This window comes from Malaya genurostris, chromosome 1 (genome assembly GCF_030247185.1).
Source record: "Malaya genurostris strain Urasoe2022 chromosome 1, Malgen_1.1, whole genome shotgun sequence".
In the NCBI taxonomy this organism is placed as follows: Eukaryota; Metazoa; Arthropoda; class Insecta; order Diptera; family Culicidae; genus Malaya; species Malaya genurostris.
In genome coordinates, this window is record NC_080570.1 from 150,795,628 (window position 1) to 150,813,865 (window position 18,238).

At 38.5% G+C, this 18,238-nt stretch overlaps 1 protein-coding gene across 1 annotated transcript in view; it reads left to right on the top strand.

Annotated features, from left to right (window-relative positions):
* The first annotated feature begins 281 nt into the window (after positions 1-281).
* Positions 282-18,238, top strand: part of LOC131426188 (uncharacterized) — a 35,903-nt gene continuing 17,946 nt past the window's right edge. The window contains exon 1 of the mRNA XM_058588721.1: positions 282-988. The gene's annotated coding sequence lies outside the window, so the exon portion shown is untranslated. The remainder of the gene's footprint in view (positions 989-18,238) is intronic.

Consider the following 18,238-nt stretch of genomic DNA (forward strand, 5'->3'; position numbering starts at 1 on the left):
AAAGTCACGTGTACCCGATCAAAACAAAGAGAACTGAGACGGAGACTGAGCGAACAAGAGAGAGAGAAAGGGCTGTGCACCCGATCGTGAAACCATCGGCGGCGGCGGCGACAGTCGGCATCGGCACACACATGCCCCGAAGAAAGTGCCTTCGTGCGCGATTTACGAATCGAATCGAAAGAATCGAAGCAAGCCTTTTGTTTACAATCAGCCATCGGCTATTGTGCTTCGTAGTGCGCCAGCGTCGACATCGGTGCGGTGCGGTTTTTTTTCGGGGCTGTCTCTCGGCGTCTTCCGAGCAGTGGATGGTTTTGTGTTGCGTGTTTACCGCTTTGCTTTTTTCCGGCGGCTGTTTCGGAAGAATTAAATGATACCACCGGTGATTAGTGCTTTCTTCCTCGGTGCTCCTCGGTCTATCGCGGGATCACACGCGATTACGATTGCGATCTGTGTGTTTAAAACTTTCCTCGCTCTCGTCTATTGTTGTTACAGTTGTGCGTCGAAACTGTGTTTGGTGGTGCGTTTTGCCAGCCCTCCCGGGCTTCCGGTGATCGTGTGTGTGTTCATTCAAGTGATGAGTGAATTTTCCGCCTTTTGATCGAATGACAATGTGAAGGTTGTAAAATGGTGAATTCAATGAGGGCACTTAGTTTCGTTGTGAAGTCGGATGTTACAACCGAAAAAATCAGCCGTGTTTGACCGAATGAATGGAAATAAAAGTATTTGAAATTACGGTGTTACTGTGAATTAGTGTTGAAAGCTGTTTGATCAAGTGAAAAGTGACGAATACTTTGCAAAGCAAAATTTATTTGTGGCACGAGATGGCGAGTTTCAAATTGGATTAAACGTTGCATCTGTAATTGGATTCCAAATACTGATTTTGACAGTCATCAAATCTGTGTTCCGTCCTTGTTAATGTTTGGCCTGAAATTCTGTCTTCCACATGGGTGTGATATCTCTGGGAATGGCCATAGTGAATTAAGACTAGGTATGTCAATTTCAAATGATAAATTCAATTTACCGTCGATTTTTTATAAGATCGTATTAGCAAGTGTTTACTTTCTCTTCAATAAATTGCACAATCGTTTCCTTGCGCGTGTTTTAATTTTTTAATACACAATTACACCCGGAAGGGGGAAAGGAAGGAATCTCCCCGGGCCCGTACTTTATCAGGGAGGCCGGAAATTTCAAGATTCAAAATTGTTTTTTCATTTTTCATTCCAAATCAAAAGATTTAAAATCGAAAAATAATTTGGCGGGCGAGTTATTTAGTTGACACAATGTATTTGAAAATCTCTTGATTCGATGATATTATCATGCTCACAATGTTTTTTCATTCTCATGTTTAGGGGCCCGTAATACTGCAGTGCCCTCGGGTCCGAATTTTCTCTCGGCGGCCCTGTTCACAGATAACAATCTTTATAATATAGGGTTGTTTGTTAAAAAAAGATCTTTGCGAATTTTTGAAGCTGTCTCTGAAAACAAAAGCTGAACAGGATATATTTAAGGGGGGAGTGAGGGATATTTTGAATCAAAAAACACTTTTTTTGTAATTTTTTACGGAGAAACAAATTAGGCAAATTTATTCAAACTTTTTTACATTATAAAGCATCATTTAAAGAATATTTAGGCCGATTGCTGTATATTATTATTGAAAAATAAAGCGGTAACAGAGTAATGTTCTTAAATTCACTTGAAGTACCTGTAATTTCTCCCCCCTCCGTCGTTATCAAATTATTTTTGCCTTTCTAATAAAGAAAAGCTATGCAATCACTGTGAAAACCGACTTTACAACCGAGGCTCGGAAGGCCGTGTGTCATATACCATTCGACTCAGTTCGTTGAGATCACAAAATATCTGTATGTGTGCTTGTGACTAATAATGTCACTCTATTTTCTCAGAGATGGCTGAACCGATTTTCCCAAACATAGATTCAAATTAACGGTCTTGAGGTCCCATACAAAGCTCCTGAGTATCATATGGATCCGACTTCCGGTTCCGGAATTACAGGGTGATATGTATCAAAATAAGGAAAAAAATAGTTACACGTTTCTCAGAGTTTCGGTCACGCCATCTTCACAAACTTAGATTCAAATGGAAGGTCTTATGACCTTTTACAATTTTCCTGAGTTCAATTTTGGATCCGACTTCCGGTTCCAGATTTACAAGGAAATATGTGAAAATTTATGAAAAAATATGCAATCAATTTTCTCGGAAATTTCTCTACCGATTTTCACAAACTAAGAAGCAAATAAAAGGTCTTAAAATTCTTTAAAAAGTCCTCGAAAAGTTGGACCAGATCCGACTTCCGTTTCCGGTATTACAGTGCGATTAGTGAAAATTTTCAATTTCATGAGTATTTTTTCACAAGTGATGGGGAAACGAGGTGCACATTTTTATAAAACTTACTGCTAAATTGATCTAGTTGACAGATCTTGTTAGTTAGTGAATATATAAAACTACTTCAGGACTACTAGTCCCCAATTTCCGCCTCCGAAAGCACCGATAATAGTGAAGAAAATCTCCAATAACGGAACTCCCGTCGATTTATCAGAAACGGTTAAGCCGTTTTTCACGATTCATAATTCAAATTTTCAAATTAAAGCTCTCATTGTTTTCAAATATACTGTGCAATTTCATCTTAATCCGACTTCCGGTTCCGAAGTTATAGGGCGATGAGTGTCAAAACAATCAAATTGAAAATGACGATGCAAAACTGGTACGCGAGAATACGTGCGGCTATGCTCCAACCACAGCGTGCTTTGTTCAATTTCGTATAACGTGCATGGTTGCCACATCAAAATTTATAATTTTCAGGTGAAATATATGTAAATTTCTAATCCTTTTATTCTATTTGTACCTACTTGTTAATGTTATTACAAGAATATGATAACGATACTTTTCAATAAAAGTGCACTTATTGCCTTTCTCATATAGAAAGTTTATACAATCACTTGAAAAATTACCCTGTGGAAATTGAACCGAAAGGCTAAGTGTTCTATATAATTTGACACAGTTCATCGAGCTGAGCAATGTGTGTGTCTGTGTGTGAGTATGTGTCAAATAATGTCACTCATAAAATAAAAAAATTCGTAGTCCTATAGGTTGCTATTGAATTTCACACCGTAAAAAAAATTATTCTAGATTTGGCTTAAAACTGATTCAATTTGTAGGCTATATTAGTTACTTACTAAACGATCCGACTTCGGCTATACTGGTTTCAAGTTCCCGGGGTTCCAGAAGTGCCGGAAATAGTGGCCAAAAAGTTTAAAACGGAACTTACTCAATTTTCTCAGAAATGATTTGATCGATTTCCAAACAAAAGTCCCTGTAGTCTCATAGGCTGCTGTTTAATTTCATCCGAATCCGACTTCCGGTTCCAGAACTATAGAGTAAAGTGTGTTTAATCATTTATTGTTACAATGCAAAATAAAGAAAAATTCTTATTAACTTGAGATAACTGTATACAAATTGAAAAGGTTATGTTAGTTCACACCCAAAGAAAGTTTCTTATTTTATTCATGATGGAAAAAAATTCTTCACTGATTCTTCTAGTGATATTTTTGGAAATATAAGTAATATGAGAAAGACATCATTACACCACTAAGTGGATTAAAACAGGTTGTTTTAGAAAGTTGAATTGGTTACCCACAACTTCTTCTTAGACTTATTTTCGGTAGAAGCTATAGACTTCTAGTTATAATTGTTTCCAGTGGAAAATACAAAATTACAACGGCGGATGGGTAATGTCAGAGACGTAATCAGATATAGTAAATACAAGGTTGTTACGGTCGCACGGATTTCACAGTTTTCGCGGAAATTTTTGAAGCTTGTGAGTTTTATGAAACCCTAAAAAATTAAAGATGGGCGAACGTTTCAGCAATTGGTCGAGATGGTCATCTTGATAAAACTAACATTTATTACAAGGCGGTTTTAGCCAATGTTTTCTTCAGGGGACTTTCGATTTTATGCTTTTCGATCTCGAGCGATACAAGTTGCTATTTCAACATTTTGCACTCAAGCATATTGATGTCAGATGGAAGATATCGTCTCAGTGATAATACCTCGAATAATGCAAAGAATGTAATAAATGGAATGCGATTCTTTAATAATATGGTAACAAATTTTGTGTATGATAAAAATCGCATTCTTAAAGCAAAATTTACACGACATGCTTACGGAGCGAAGTCTGACATTAAAAGAAACGAAGAATTTCTGGGATTCCATCCGTGGTGATAAGAAAGTGTTCCAATAGTGTGTTGGTTCCACTATCCAACATTTTCAATTTTTCTTGGAATATGGAAGAAATCCTATGTGAACAAGGGTATAGTATCAGATACTTACAATTTTTAGTTTTTAAAAAAATTGTAACATTTGTTTTTTCAGTGCATAAATTTTCTTCAAAAATTCCTATTGATTACCTACAACTTCTTCCTGGACAAAATTGTAGATTTTGAGTTATAATTGTTCGGAAATAGTGAGGCTCAAAACACATACGCCCTTTTCAAAACCAAATCTTGAGTGAAGTTTTCTTCTCTAAACCAATGAAAAATACTTCGTTTGCCATACCGATTACACACGAAAAGTTTCATGCAAATCGAAGGAAGTTCAACAGTTATTGCAGGCACCCTCGGAGAATTCTAGTTCTAGTGTTATATTTTCCGGTCCAAAGAATTCCGCAAAAGAGGCTATTGATCTGAGCTTCAAAGCTGGGATCACTCGCGGTTCTCACGCTACACTAACTACTCAGAAGGAGGGGGGGAAATTCAACGACCTCGATTGAAACGAAGTGAACCCTTGAACGAGCAACATCCCATCTGGGGGCCGAACATGTCTTCGATTCGAATCTCGATGGCCTGTAGAAGTTTTCCCTGTGTAAACAATCGCTCTTCCGGAGAACCCAAACAATCCAAACAGTTGATGATCGATCGATCATCACGTTCCGCGTCGTAGTTGTTTTGTTCTGGCAGCTGTGCTGTGCTGTGCTGGTTTTATTTTTCCAGAATGGTGCAATTGTGTTTTCATTTGCATGCATGGTTGTTGTTCTTTTCAGCATCTCCGGAGATTCGGAGTTTCTCAACCGTGTAGCATTTGATTGGGCGCAAAATTATGATAGAATCAACATTTACAATTTGTGTGATGGTTTCAGGCGATGTGAGGTGATTAATCATAAGTTCCGTTCGTTTTTCGTTTGTTGAAAAAAGAAAGAAAAAAAAAACTACAAGTGGTAAGCCCAAATGCAAATACAAAAGTCGTTCCACGTATGGCACCACCACCACCACCACCACCGACAGTCAGTCATAAATCATGTTACTACCGGTAGTTACTTACGATCCGTTAAAATGGTAAAAAATAAGCCGGGCTACAGCCGAGTGGCTCAATATTTACCCAGCATAACTGTCGTGACTTGTCAGCAAAATTAAACGTAGCATAAACGATGAAAAATTGCACGAGTCTGCCTCTGGCATTGTGACTTCACCTACTTTTTCTTACGGCTGGGGCAGGGGCTGAGGCAGCCGCGATGTCATTCCCATTTCATCCAATCCAATCGCGAGGAGGTGCCAAACAAAATTTCACCTAACCGCAAAACCATTCTCACTTTTACTGGCCTTGCTTTACCGGATCTGTTGCTGCTGCTGCTGTTGACTGACTGATAAACGTTTTGGGGTGGTGGTAATGATTTGATTTCGTGCAAAAACCAAAAAAAAAATACAAAACGCTTCTCGGCCGAAACCCTGGCCCTGGCGAGGATTAGCGTCAGCGTCTGTCAGGCCCAGGGTTACCAGATATACGGATTTTCAGTATTCTGCTGATTTTCATGTACATTGGTAAAATTTACTGAATTTTGTACGGATTTTGCAAAAAATGCTGATTTCGGACAGATTTTTAAGGAAGTCTGTTTTTCCATAATATAATGATATAAGAGCGTGATCAATCGGTTTAACAATTGGGCCGATTCCGACCGACAAATTTCACTGGGTTAAATCATTGAAAACATGCGCTAGAACTAATTAACTCTTGAATTTCCAGAATGCACCCAAAATGTGTAGTACATGATATAATTTTTTACGATAATAACTCAGTCATTTATTTTGAGATTGACACAATTTAACAACCTATCGATACGGAAACATTTAACTTAAACATTAATGGCAACGTCGTTTCAGTATTTCAGTAGCGTACTATTGAAAAATTGGTTTGAATTGACCTATGTTTTCACGAGCCCATCACAGCATGCCATAATGATGTCATCCTTTAGTCACTTTTGTCACTGGCTGCCTGCGAATAAAACATGTAACTTATCTAGTTACATCCATTCGCTCGCTGGATAGTCACTTTTACGCGGTGTATGGATGTCATTTTCCGTCTGCTGCAGAGCGTGTTCGCTTGAGTATATTGAACACCGATCAGCTATTGATTTTCCAGTAACTAGCAGGCCAATTTAGAGCTATCGGCAATAGATTTTTCGTGATTTGTTGATGGATTTTCCACATTAAACTTGATTCGAAATCATTACTTGACTATTGTAACCTAAAAATGCGTATACGGGAAACTACGGGTTATAAAGATAATCATAGATACTTCTTTTTCATAAAAATGTACAATTGACGATGATATATTGGTAACTGAAGGCTCTAAATTCCTAAAATTAGTTTTAGTTCAATATAATTTAGTAGAAACACCATATCTTCTATTGAAATATATATTTACGAAACCAATCAGTACAAAATGTAAAATTATTAGAGGCCTAGGCGTAATTTTAGACTTAGCATTATAGTACATTTGTCAATAGAGCAAATAGTATGTTAGGCTTCATTAAACGTTTCGGCCATAAATTTCAGGACTCTTGCACAATAAAATTATTATATACAACTTATGCCATATTTGGCATAGACTACAGTATACTATAGTATGGAACCAATGTACTTCGTTACACGAAGAACGTTTAGAATCTATCCGAAAAAAATTTCTACTCTATACGCCAGAGATGACATTTTACCAGAGTTATATACGCTAGAGTCAGATTTTTGCCACACCGAGGATGAAAAAAACGAAGCACCGCACAAAGAGGAAAGCGCACTTCTTCTCAGTGTCGAATAGACAGCATTTGAGTGTGTGCTTGTGGTTAAAACAGCTGGCGCGAGTGAAACACATTCTCTTCGCATGAATCGCTCACACGCGCTCTCGTCTAAATACACCCAAGTGACCACTGGCGCGTGATGGTGAGCGAACACTTCTGTGAACTTCAATTAATAGAGAGTAGATCTGGCCTTGCTATGAAAAATTTGCAAGGAAAACCGAAAATTTTACGATAAATTGTTTTATTTTGCTGATTTTGCGTGTCCACGCTTCATCTACGAAAACCATACAGCAGAGTGCTCACCGGCGTGTACACCTCTGTGAAAGTATCTGCATCCACCTCAGAGAATTTATTAGCTAATGCTCTAGCACTTTGGTGCGATTCAGTGGAAGAGGCAAAAGGAAATAAACAAACGCACCCATGATGCGTGCACACTTCACACAACAGTGGGGTATGAATGTGAAAGAGAAGAGCTCTCGTTGAAGTTGTCAGTGCGAGGGGAGAAATTTTGCTTGCTCTTCGTCACACAGAGGAGATAGACATCTCTGCGTATACGCTCCGTAAACTAAACTGGACTACATTTCCTCTTCCATCATATGAAGCTCGTTGTATGCTCATAAATTTACAAACACTCGAAGAACGTCGCAAAGCTGCAAAGCTTTATTTTATCAAGGATCTTGTTTCTTAACAAGTACTGAATTATTGCTTTCACATACTTTTCTAACATTCCATGCTCCTAGCCGCCTCTTAGAAGTCGTCAAATATTCTCGGAAAAAATATAAGACAATAATAATAATCCTGCTAATATTATGATGCGCATTAACAACGAAAACTGCCCAAAAATTGATATAATTATATCCAGAAAACCAATGAAAGAAAAATTGAGACCAAATCGTAGAAATAATGAATAGTAGATATTAAAAATCTTTGTTACTTTTTTTGTAAATTTGGAAAAATGCCTTCACAATTGCTTATTTTTCAAATTTAAATCTGTTAATGGGAGAGTTGGAAAATTGCTTTTTAATGTCACCATGATCGGTCGTGTATCGTACGCAACTCTGTAATTTTTTCGTTTAAAAAAAAATTCTTCAAAAACCAAAAAAAAACGCCCTTACATAAATTAATCAACAATTGATATAAAAAAGATATAATAGATGTAAAATAAGTTATACGGATTTATACAGATTTTTTCTCCTCTGCCACCACTTCGACACAAGATGGAATACGGAAATTCAGTGCGCAGGATCTGGCATCGCTGGTCAGGCCGCCGATTGGCCAATTGGTTCCCTCCCTTGTCCTCGTTCCATGGGCGCGTTGCTGCTGCTACTTCTGGCTTCACTGGTTGCAGCTGCTTCCACCGCGGTCTTCTTTTACAGCCGATCATTGGAATTAATTGGAGTATGAATTCTGGAGTAAGTGGATTAAGGCATAAATAGTACCGAAGCATAAACGGAGAAAAGTAATGCGGTGATCGGAAATTGAATGATTGATGTTTTCACTGCTCTTGTTATTGTTGTTGTTGTTGTTGCTGCTGGTGGCCGCCTAAGACTGCCGGTTTTTTTTTCTGGGACTGGATCATATCCGAAACCGTATTTCAGTGAGAGCGAACTGGGAAACTTTTTTTTTTTTTGGCAATTGGTTGATCGTTCTGTTCGGAATCCAGTCAGCAAAATTAGCGCTTTCATCCGACTGTGACGGGCTTGATTTATGGATGAAAAACAACGGCTATTTTGTTGTGTTGTTTTGTAAAGCCGGTAAGTAACTACTACGGTAACTACACTGGTGAACAGCTGTAAAAGTTTTACTTCCTACCGGGCGAGTTTTTTGCTTACACCAGTGTTGCGGTGTTTTCAGGTTGGAATTGAAGAAAAAAAAACTGCCTCTTCCAATCACTGTGTTTCAAAACAATATTGTACAATTCCTTTCGATCGTAGGTTATGGTTTTATAATTAATAGTAGGTTTATTACAGTTTTTTTATCTGTCTTCTATCATCAAAGTGTGGTCAGATGAAATTCACTTGAAGGGGACAGATGCAATCCACTCTGCGCACAATTGTGCTAGATCCAGTCAGAAAAGAATAACCACCAACGCTTTGTTTTGCTCGAAACCAAACAAACAAAAAAATATTGCTTTAGATGCCAGCACAAAAAAGGTAGCGGTTACCCAAGCGCACTTGCCACAGATCGTTACACATCGTCAGTAGCGAACCTGCGGGCTTTGGCGGTGGCACCCAAGAGACTTAAATCGAACCTCTTCGATCGACGTTACCCGCGCGAACATGTTAATGGGGCTGATAAACGTGGTTGTTATGAATGCTCGTTGGTAAAATCATGAACAATTTCAACTTTACGCAAGTGGGGCAGGTGGTTCAACGGTGGTGCACGATAGTGGCCCAATCACTGGTTTATGATTGTTGTGATGGTGATTTAAAACACTACTATTTAGTATATTTTCTTCAGTTGAAGTTATTTTACAGTAAGAATCTGTTCAATTCAATCAATCCGATTATGTCTCTGACATTACCCATCCACCGTTTCACTTTTCTCATAATTTTGCTTTTAATTTCACTATAAATTCCGCTATCCACAAAAATTGTTCCGGACCGCATTTAAAGGGCGGGTAGGGTCTAACACTTTTGAAAAATCAATTATTTTGCTCCTTATATTTTCTCATAGTAAAACATTTCAAGAATATTCTGTGAAATTTTCAAGCCTATCGGAACAAAACTTTATTTTTGCTTATCTCATACTGCGAAGAAGTAAGAGCTCGGCACATAGGCCCAAGCCTTCTGTTTCGATTGACTTAAAAACTTGACAAAACATTCTTGAAAAGTTTCATTATAACAAATTATAAACGAAAAAATATGATTTTTTGAAAATATTAGACCCTACGGGCTCCTTCGAGTAATAAATTTTTATCTAAAAGGTATTTTTATTCAGGCCTATTTGCGTGCAAGCTTTACGTGGCTGAATTAGCCGATTTTTTTAATAATGCATTATTTGAAGTGGATCTCGTTGTCACTCTTTTTCTAGGAGGAGAGGAGCTTCCATTTCCCTCCTGCGAGGGTTGAGGGGCACTTTGTTCGTGACTCGTCTCGTCATCCATTGCCGCATCGGTGGATTTGTTGTTGATTTCCGTCTTCTTTTCATTATTTTTACGTTTCGTCTTTGACTCATCAGTGCAGAGCAGTTCAAATTGAACTGCTTAGTGCTAAACTCGGCAGTTCAATTTGAACCGCTAAGCAGACGTAAAGTTTCTGCTATTTACAGAACACTTTTTGTTTTGCAACGAAGTGCAATGTCTTTTCTGACGTGCCGAACGAAAACGTGTTTTCGACTATTTCTGGCCGATGCAGGTATGGTCATTTAGGGGTTAGCCAAATTTTGTGCTAGGGCACATAACCTTTTTCTTCTTTTCGTTTTCCTTGATGTTCGCAGTCTTGAGCTCGTTGCTAGTTGCTGTAGATGCGCCTTGTTGTACATTGGTTGCAGTTGCTGGTTGGTTTGATGGTGAAACAGGGATACTGCGCTTACTAGTTTCCATTGTTGAACGGTTGACCTTGTCTTTGGTTGAAGATGTCCTTTTCGCAGTTTCGGTGCAAGGTTTACCGTAGTGTGCAGGTTGTTCACAAAACTGGCATGTAACCAGTTGATTTTCATACGTAATCAGCGTTTTACACGGATGTATCCCGTCTTGATCACAAATGATGGATGGAATTGCCTTACGTAGTTGCATACGTACCACTCGCACGCCATTCCGGATGCCGGGAAAAAATTCTGCCATACGGGCTTATCGCTGGCCTGCGGAGGAAGGTCATGCACGCGTACTTCTATGGCATTGTCCACCATGTGCACAGGGATTTTGTATTTAATGGTATTACACTCAACGCTGTGCACCTCATTGTTAACCGAAGCGAATGCAATTGCATCTCTTTCACGTTCGAACATAATGTACACACAGTTAGACGCCTTGTTGAATTGAATCTCACTTACATCATTAACGTTTAGATGCATTCGTTCTTTAAGTAAGATTTCAATTTCATTTGCTGCTGGTCTAACTTTGCAACGCTTGAAATCTATACAAATTGAATTTGGTCTTGTAGGCCAAGATTCCGGCTTTGTTAAATCGTATTTGACCATTCCGTACACTCTATTGTTCACTGTACTGTATTGTCTTTGTTTCTGTTGTTTCGATCGTAAATGAGTTTCGACTGTGTCCTGTGAGATGCGAGCACGAACTGAGTAATAAATTGTTTCCATTGTTTTTATAGACAAACAACTTTAAACGCTTTCTGCTCGAAAGCAGATTTTGAAAGTCCGTATCTATCGTCATTCAAAAACTACTGTACCAATTTTGTTCCAATTTTGCACACACTCTCTACATATAAAAAACCAGACCCCAACATTTTCCTTTTCGTTGTTTGTTACTTTGGGGACTTTTTTCCGCTTCAAAATGCCGGATTTTTTCGTGAAAAATTGTAGTTTTCAATTTGAACAACCACCAAAAAATTAAACAGAAACGTTGGGGTCTAGAAAAACTTCTACTCTAACTATGCTACTTTGATTTGTTCACTTCTGATTAGGCTGCCCTGAGATACAGTGGACACCGCGAATCATGATTTTTAAGAAGCGTCTTCAAAAATACCTCTTCACCGACTTATTTCTCAATATTTTTCCACGAAAAAATTACAAAATGTTGTTCGAATGATGCTTTTTGTCATGCAAGACATTTGAGTTTCTGCTCAGATTTTGATGCGATAGAGCGAATTTCAAGAAACAACATTTCACATTTGTGAATCATTTGCTGGACAAAATCATTCATCACATAACATGAGCATGAACTTGAGCGATTTGTTTTGAAGCATATTTGGGAGGGGGGGTTCGCTAACTTCATATGAACTTAGCGAAGTACTCAAAAAAATTGAGCAACAAGTTCAAAATTACCGTAACTAATTAGCATCAAATTAGCAACAAATGATTCACCTATTTGCGTTATCATCGGTGAGGGGTGCCTAGCTAAGTTCATGCTCATTCACATAACGATCTCCAAGTTAAGTAGACTGGAATTTAACTGATCATTTTTGAATTTTCTTCGATCATATCTAACCAGTCATGAAATGATAGTGAAAATATAAGACTATACAACCTAATCATTTGCTGTTACCTCTGGAGTTCCTCAAGGAAGTCACCGTGGACCGTTTATAATATTATTGTATGTCAACGATCTAAATTTTTCGATCAAGTGTATGAAACTATCGTTCGTTCTTGATTTTAAATTATCACATCTGCAGCTGACACAGAGTTTCTACAAGAACAGTTGGTTAATTTAACTAATTGGTGTAACATCAACAAAATGGTTATAAATGCCACTAAATGCTCCGTCATCTCTTTTAGTCGCAAAAAAATCTGTATTCAAGTTCGACTCTAATATTTCACAAACTGTTCTCGAACGCACATCGTCTGTTAAGGACCTGGGTGTTCTTCTGGATTCCAAGTTAAATTTTAAGAAGCGCATAGAGTTTACTATCATTAAAGCCTCTAAGCTCTTCGGGTTTTTTTCCGCGTTACTCAAATATTCTCTGATATACATTGCTTGAAAGCTCCGTATTTCACTTTAGTTCGCTCAACTCTTAAATTTGCTGCTGCTATCTGGTCACCTTATTACCAAAAGGATATCCAACGCATTGAATCGACTCAAAATCGTTCCTCATGTTACTATCTCATTAGATTTAGTTACTATAGAAGCACTAGATTAAAGGAAATGTATCATTTGGATGATTGTAACCTGTTGATGCAAAAGATGAGGACGTTTCATGCCTGCTGGAGAGCAAAGCGATAAATAATTGAAACTGAAATTAAAAATAGTAAATCAGATCATCCTGATGTGGTTTACTTTAAAATTCTTCTTACCGAGAAGAAAAAAAAAACTTGCCGAGCAAGAAGATGTTGAAGCAAAAAAATAGTCTTCGCTGAAATCTGTTTAACTTCTTTCAAAATCACAATTGTAAGCAGTTTTATTTTTACTGTAACTAACTTTTTGCGTACATCTGAAAGTATAAATTAACTAAGGACATCGAAAAAGGTGGAGAATAAAAATGAAATCATATTCATGGGGTTTCTCGTAGTGACATGTTATATGCGGACTTATCAGGTGTACAACTTTGCTTCCGCCGCTTTCCGATAGGTAGCTGTACCGGTTGAGGCTGGTCGAAATACATAGATGATAATGCCATTAAAGTGAGTGTGTACAGTGCCTAACGAATTGTCATCGCCGTTTCAGTGACAGTTGTTCTTGTTTTCGTATTATTCACGCTCGAAAATGTCTGTTTATGTGCCCAATTCTCGCCATTTGCGGGAAGTTTTATTTTTCTGTTACAGTTCGAAAAAAAAAATGCAACTGAAGCGCATCGACTGCTTTCAGAAACTTACGATGATGCTGCTCTGAGTAGAAGAACGTGTCGGGAGTGGTTTCAACGTTTTAAAAATGGTGATTTCGATGTCGAAGACAAACATGATGGTGGAAGAGGAAAAACCTTCAAAGATGAATAACAATTTACTACGAGCTCTTAAAACCGGGTGAAACCATCACAGGAGATCGCTACCGAACGCAACTGATGCGCTTTAGTCGTGCGCTAAAAGAAAGGTGGCCACAATATCAAGAGCGACATGACAAAGTCATCGTCCAACACGACAATGCTCGGCCTCACGTCGCAAAAGTGGTCAAAATGTATCTGGAAACGCTGAAATGCGAAGTCTTGCCCCACCCGCCGTATTCCCCAGATGTCGCCCCTTCTGACTTCCACCTATTCCGTTCGATGGCACTCGGCCTGGCAGATCAACATTTTCAATCCTTCGAAGAGTTGGAAAAATTGATTGCTTCATGGATAGCGTCAAAAAAGGACTCCTTTTTTCGAGCCGGGATCCGAAAATTGCCGGAAAGATGGGAGAAAGTTGTCGCTAGCCAACGGACAATACTTTGAATAATATATCTGTAAGCACTTTTTCGCAATAAAGCTTTTAATTTTGAAAAAAATGGCCATAGGCAGCAAAAGAGACAAAAACAAAATCTCAAATCAGTGTCTGACGGCTAAGCGAAGAGTGAGAGCAGACTTGGCAACTGGCGAAGTTGCCATAGATATATGACTATGTAATTGAATGGTGTGGCGACCGAAAAAAGTGTAGCATGCTCGGTTCCTCTAGTCATGTGTTGTGCTGAGTTTTTCATGTGTTTTCACACGCAGGGTAGTTTAATTGGCAAAACAATTTCCCCGGATAGAAGCTAGGCTAGCGGGTTCGAGTCCCGTCTCTGCGGTAGGGTTTCCCAATCTGTTTTCCTCGTTAGATACTGATCAAATTTAAAACAAATCAATGATTTTTGTCAACAAAACGGGCTAATAATGCATAATGCAAGCTTCAGAAAAATACAAGAAACTATCATAATTTAGAATTGCTTTGTGTCTAGATTTATCTATTCTTGATATGCAGCTTGTAGATATTTTTAAAATTAAACAAATTAAGTTTTTTCCAATACACCAACAATTTCAGCAGACCGGCCGAAAGCGTTAAACTGAAGAAAAAAATTACCAGTAGCAACATTTTCTACTTCACCCGTTTCAGACCACCACCATCGACGGAGTCAAATGCCAAAGCTCACGAAAAACAAATAACCTTTTCCCGCACTTTTGGCATTACCTCAGACTTCCGGTTGCGTGCTTGGGACGTGAGACGGCACGACGACGACGCGGCACGCAACTGACGTGTGTGAGATAACTCGTCGGTGTAGTTTCGTGATTTAACTTTCATGATTTTCTGCGAAGGCAACTTTGTACTGAGTCTGGCAATCTAGCAAACAAAACAGTTTAGCTAAGCACCTTGATTATGGCAATCTGCTAATCTGTTTAAGGTAAAAAAGATAGTAAAATAAAAAGGCTCAGGTGCCTAGTGGCTTTAAATGGTTTCTTTCCGACTTTTTATGTATCTTTTTATTGTTCAGATCGTTGTTTGCACAAGCAGAATAATAAAAAAAATGAAATGTAATTGGTTTGCCAGGGAGCCGGCCACGCCGGGTACCGACCTGGAGTGTGGGATCCAGCGCGGATTGTTTACTCTCATCTCACACAGCAGCCAGCAGCAGCCGGTGGTGTGAGAGGTATGCCTTTCGTCGGTGATAGACGCCGTTTCAAATAAAGGTTAAGCACCCAACTTCATGTTTTGTGTTGGTGCTTGCTTTCTTTGTAAGCCGGTCGTTTTTTTTGGCACAATCCGATCCATTCTGCACACATATTTGCAGATAACTGCGCCAATTAAGGGAACACTTTGTTTTCCGATCCCGTTTTCGTTACACTTCGAAATTTCCAACTGGGCGTAGTAGTTTTTCTTTTATTGAACACCGGTCGATGCGACGACCTTCATGTTATATAGTAACAGACAACCAGCTTCCCGTAGAGCCGTAGTGCATTCGTAACGGATGCAATCACTATTAAATCACCTTACGTAAAATGGCCCAGCTAAGTAAGTTTTCTTTGGCGGCTTCGATCTCCATGCCAGCGGCCCGCGAAATTAATCGCGCAGCCGGCGAAACAATAATTTTGTTAAATTTTGGAAACAAAAATTGGTGTGGTATAGTAAATTCATCGCAGCTTTTTTGTTTTTTGTTTGTTGGCTGCAGTTGTAGTTGAAAGCTGCCCCAGTATAAGAAAGCTAATTAGTTCACTCTGTCACTGGTCAAGACCCGCTGTCCGCTGTCGGTAGTTATGATCGCTCTCTTCGTCAGTAGCACGACGCACGTGCATATCGATGCAGTGACGAAACTATGCATTTACAATCAAAACCGGTACCAGGTAAGTTGGGTACACACCAGGCAACGAAGGGACCTACTTTCATGCAAAATAAATTACGCACTCATGAAACCGGAGGTGCTTATTAATCTGCATTAAATGCAGTGATCAGGGTTTGGCGCATTAGTTAGAAATGGTCGGTGGTTGGGTTTAGTGATCTCAATTTGAAATAATTTGCTGTTGGATAACCGCCGACAAGATATTTCTATCACAAAAGTGAATGTGAAACCTTAGAAACAACAATTCTAGATACACTTTATTTCAAGGGATGCATTTATTCAATAGCACATAAGAAAACTATAAGCTTTTTAAGAAATTGATTCGGAACATGGAATTTTATCCTGTTCAGCATCGGATCTTTATTGTTACACGACAGGAGAGCAAACGACAACTGAATCCTCGAAAGAGATTTTTCGTTGGAATTTCGGTGAAACTTTTCTTTGAGATGGATTCTCTGTGTTGGAATTCACTTCGGTCATTCGGTACGGCTCTCAACGAGAGGGAGCCGCATCTTTTCGCCGAACTAGAAAGAATTTACTTTCGTGCGATGTTGAATCACAACAACACAGCAGGCTCCATCTATAGTCAATAACAGTTTTATCAATCAGTCTAGCTGTATAGCGAAAAGAAGTGTTATTATCAACATTACTTCAAGAGAGGTAGCGACACTCAATTTTAGTATTTGGATTCCTCAATTTCAATGTCACGAACTCGGATTGGGATGGAATTCAACAGGCAACTTATGGGATCGTTATAATCTTATGTTTTGAATGTGGGTATACGAAAACCCATTCTGTTATCTCTGAAAAAAAAAACGAAGTGAGCTTCATTTAAAAAAATTTGACCATTATTTTTGGAGCTTCCGGAACCAGAAACCGAACACCGATTTTGTATAAATAAATTGTTTTGGTCATCAACTTACAACGAACTTCAAGTGTGAAAAACTTAAGCGTCTAGATTCTCCACTTCACATCGCCACTTATAAAACACGTTCTTGAAATATGGACATTTCAACTCATCTCCATGTAATTCCCGAACCGGAATTCGAATCTGAATAAAAATTAGTATTATGAAATGTGTTCAATCTGGGTTAATTCGGGCTACGAAGAGAAGCTCAGTGGTTAACTAAACGGTCAGATTTCAACTAAAAGTTTATGTAATTCACGAATTATTCACCATCTTAAATGTATATCCGGCAATTGGTTAAATTTTTAATGAGCCGTACTTTATGAATAATTATCATTAATTCTCTAGTTGTCTTCAAACCGATGCCAATATGCTCAATTTTAGCTATTATTGAAGTTGTCTAACAATTGGAGATAAAAAATTATAAACTAGATAGCAAGATACAGGAACATGGTTTAAAAAATGAAAACTAACATAAGGAAACCAGAAATGTTAGAAGCTACTAGAAACAAGAGACTGGAAACTAGGCAATAAAACTACTACATGGAATGAAACATCCCGGGTCTCTCACAGAAAAGACGTGAGTAGTTTCTAGATGGCCAAATTTCATGACAATCTATCCGCTAGTGTTTGAATAACAGCTGATCGTGTCAGACGAGTTCTAGTTTTCACAAGCTATGAAAAAAGATTCATACATAGAAGCAGCGATGAAATTGAATGATTTGCAGTACGGATTGATTCACCATCCCCCTTATTCTCCAGACCCGGCGCCCCAGCGACTATTATCTATTTACAAACCTAAAAAGGTTTCTCCAGGGAACAAATTTTCATCGAATGCTGAGGTCATTGCAGAAACGGAAGCCTATTTTGAAGACCTTGCAAATCTTTTTTTTTTAATGGTACAAAATTGACTTTTTCTTTGTTAGGTCCGGGTCTTTTCATTCCATGTTGTACAAGCGGCAGAAGTCCTACGAGATTTTTTGAACTATTGTACAAATCACAGCTTAAATTTGTTTCGAATATTTAGGCAGTAGTTTTTCGTGTGTTTCATTTAGCCTCATTTGTACATAGGGGAAATATTTTTTCGAAAATAATTTTTTGAGAATTTTGGATGCCCTGAAGTTTTGTTCGTTGGTGTTTATTATGAAAGGTGTTGATCACAATCATCCAGCACTTCATGATCGATATCATCTTGCGTTTTCCTCGACTAGGAAGAAACAGCAGAATTTCGCTGCAATTGAAGCGTTGGAGCCGTGCATTACGAGAACTACGGCTGTAATACAAGCAGAGACATGATAATCGTTATTCTCTTGCATGACAACGCTCGGCCTCATGTCGTGAAAATTGTGAAAAATATTTGGAAAGGCTCAAGTGGAACATTTTGTCGCACCCGCCATATTCTCCGGATATTGCT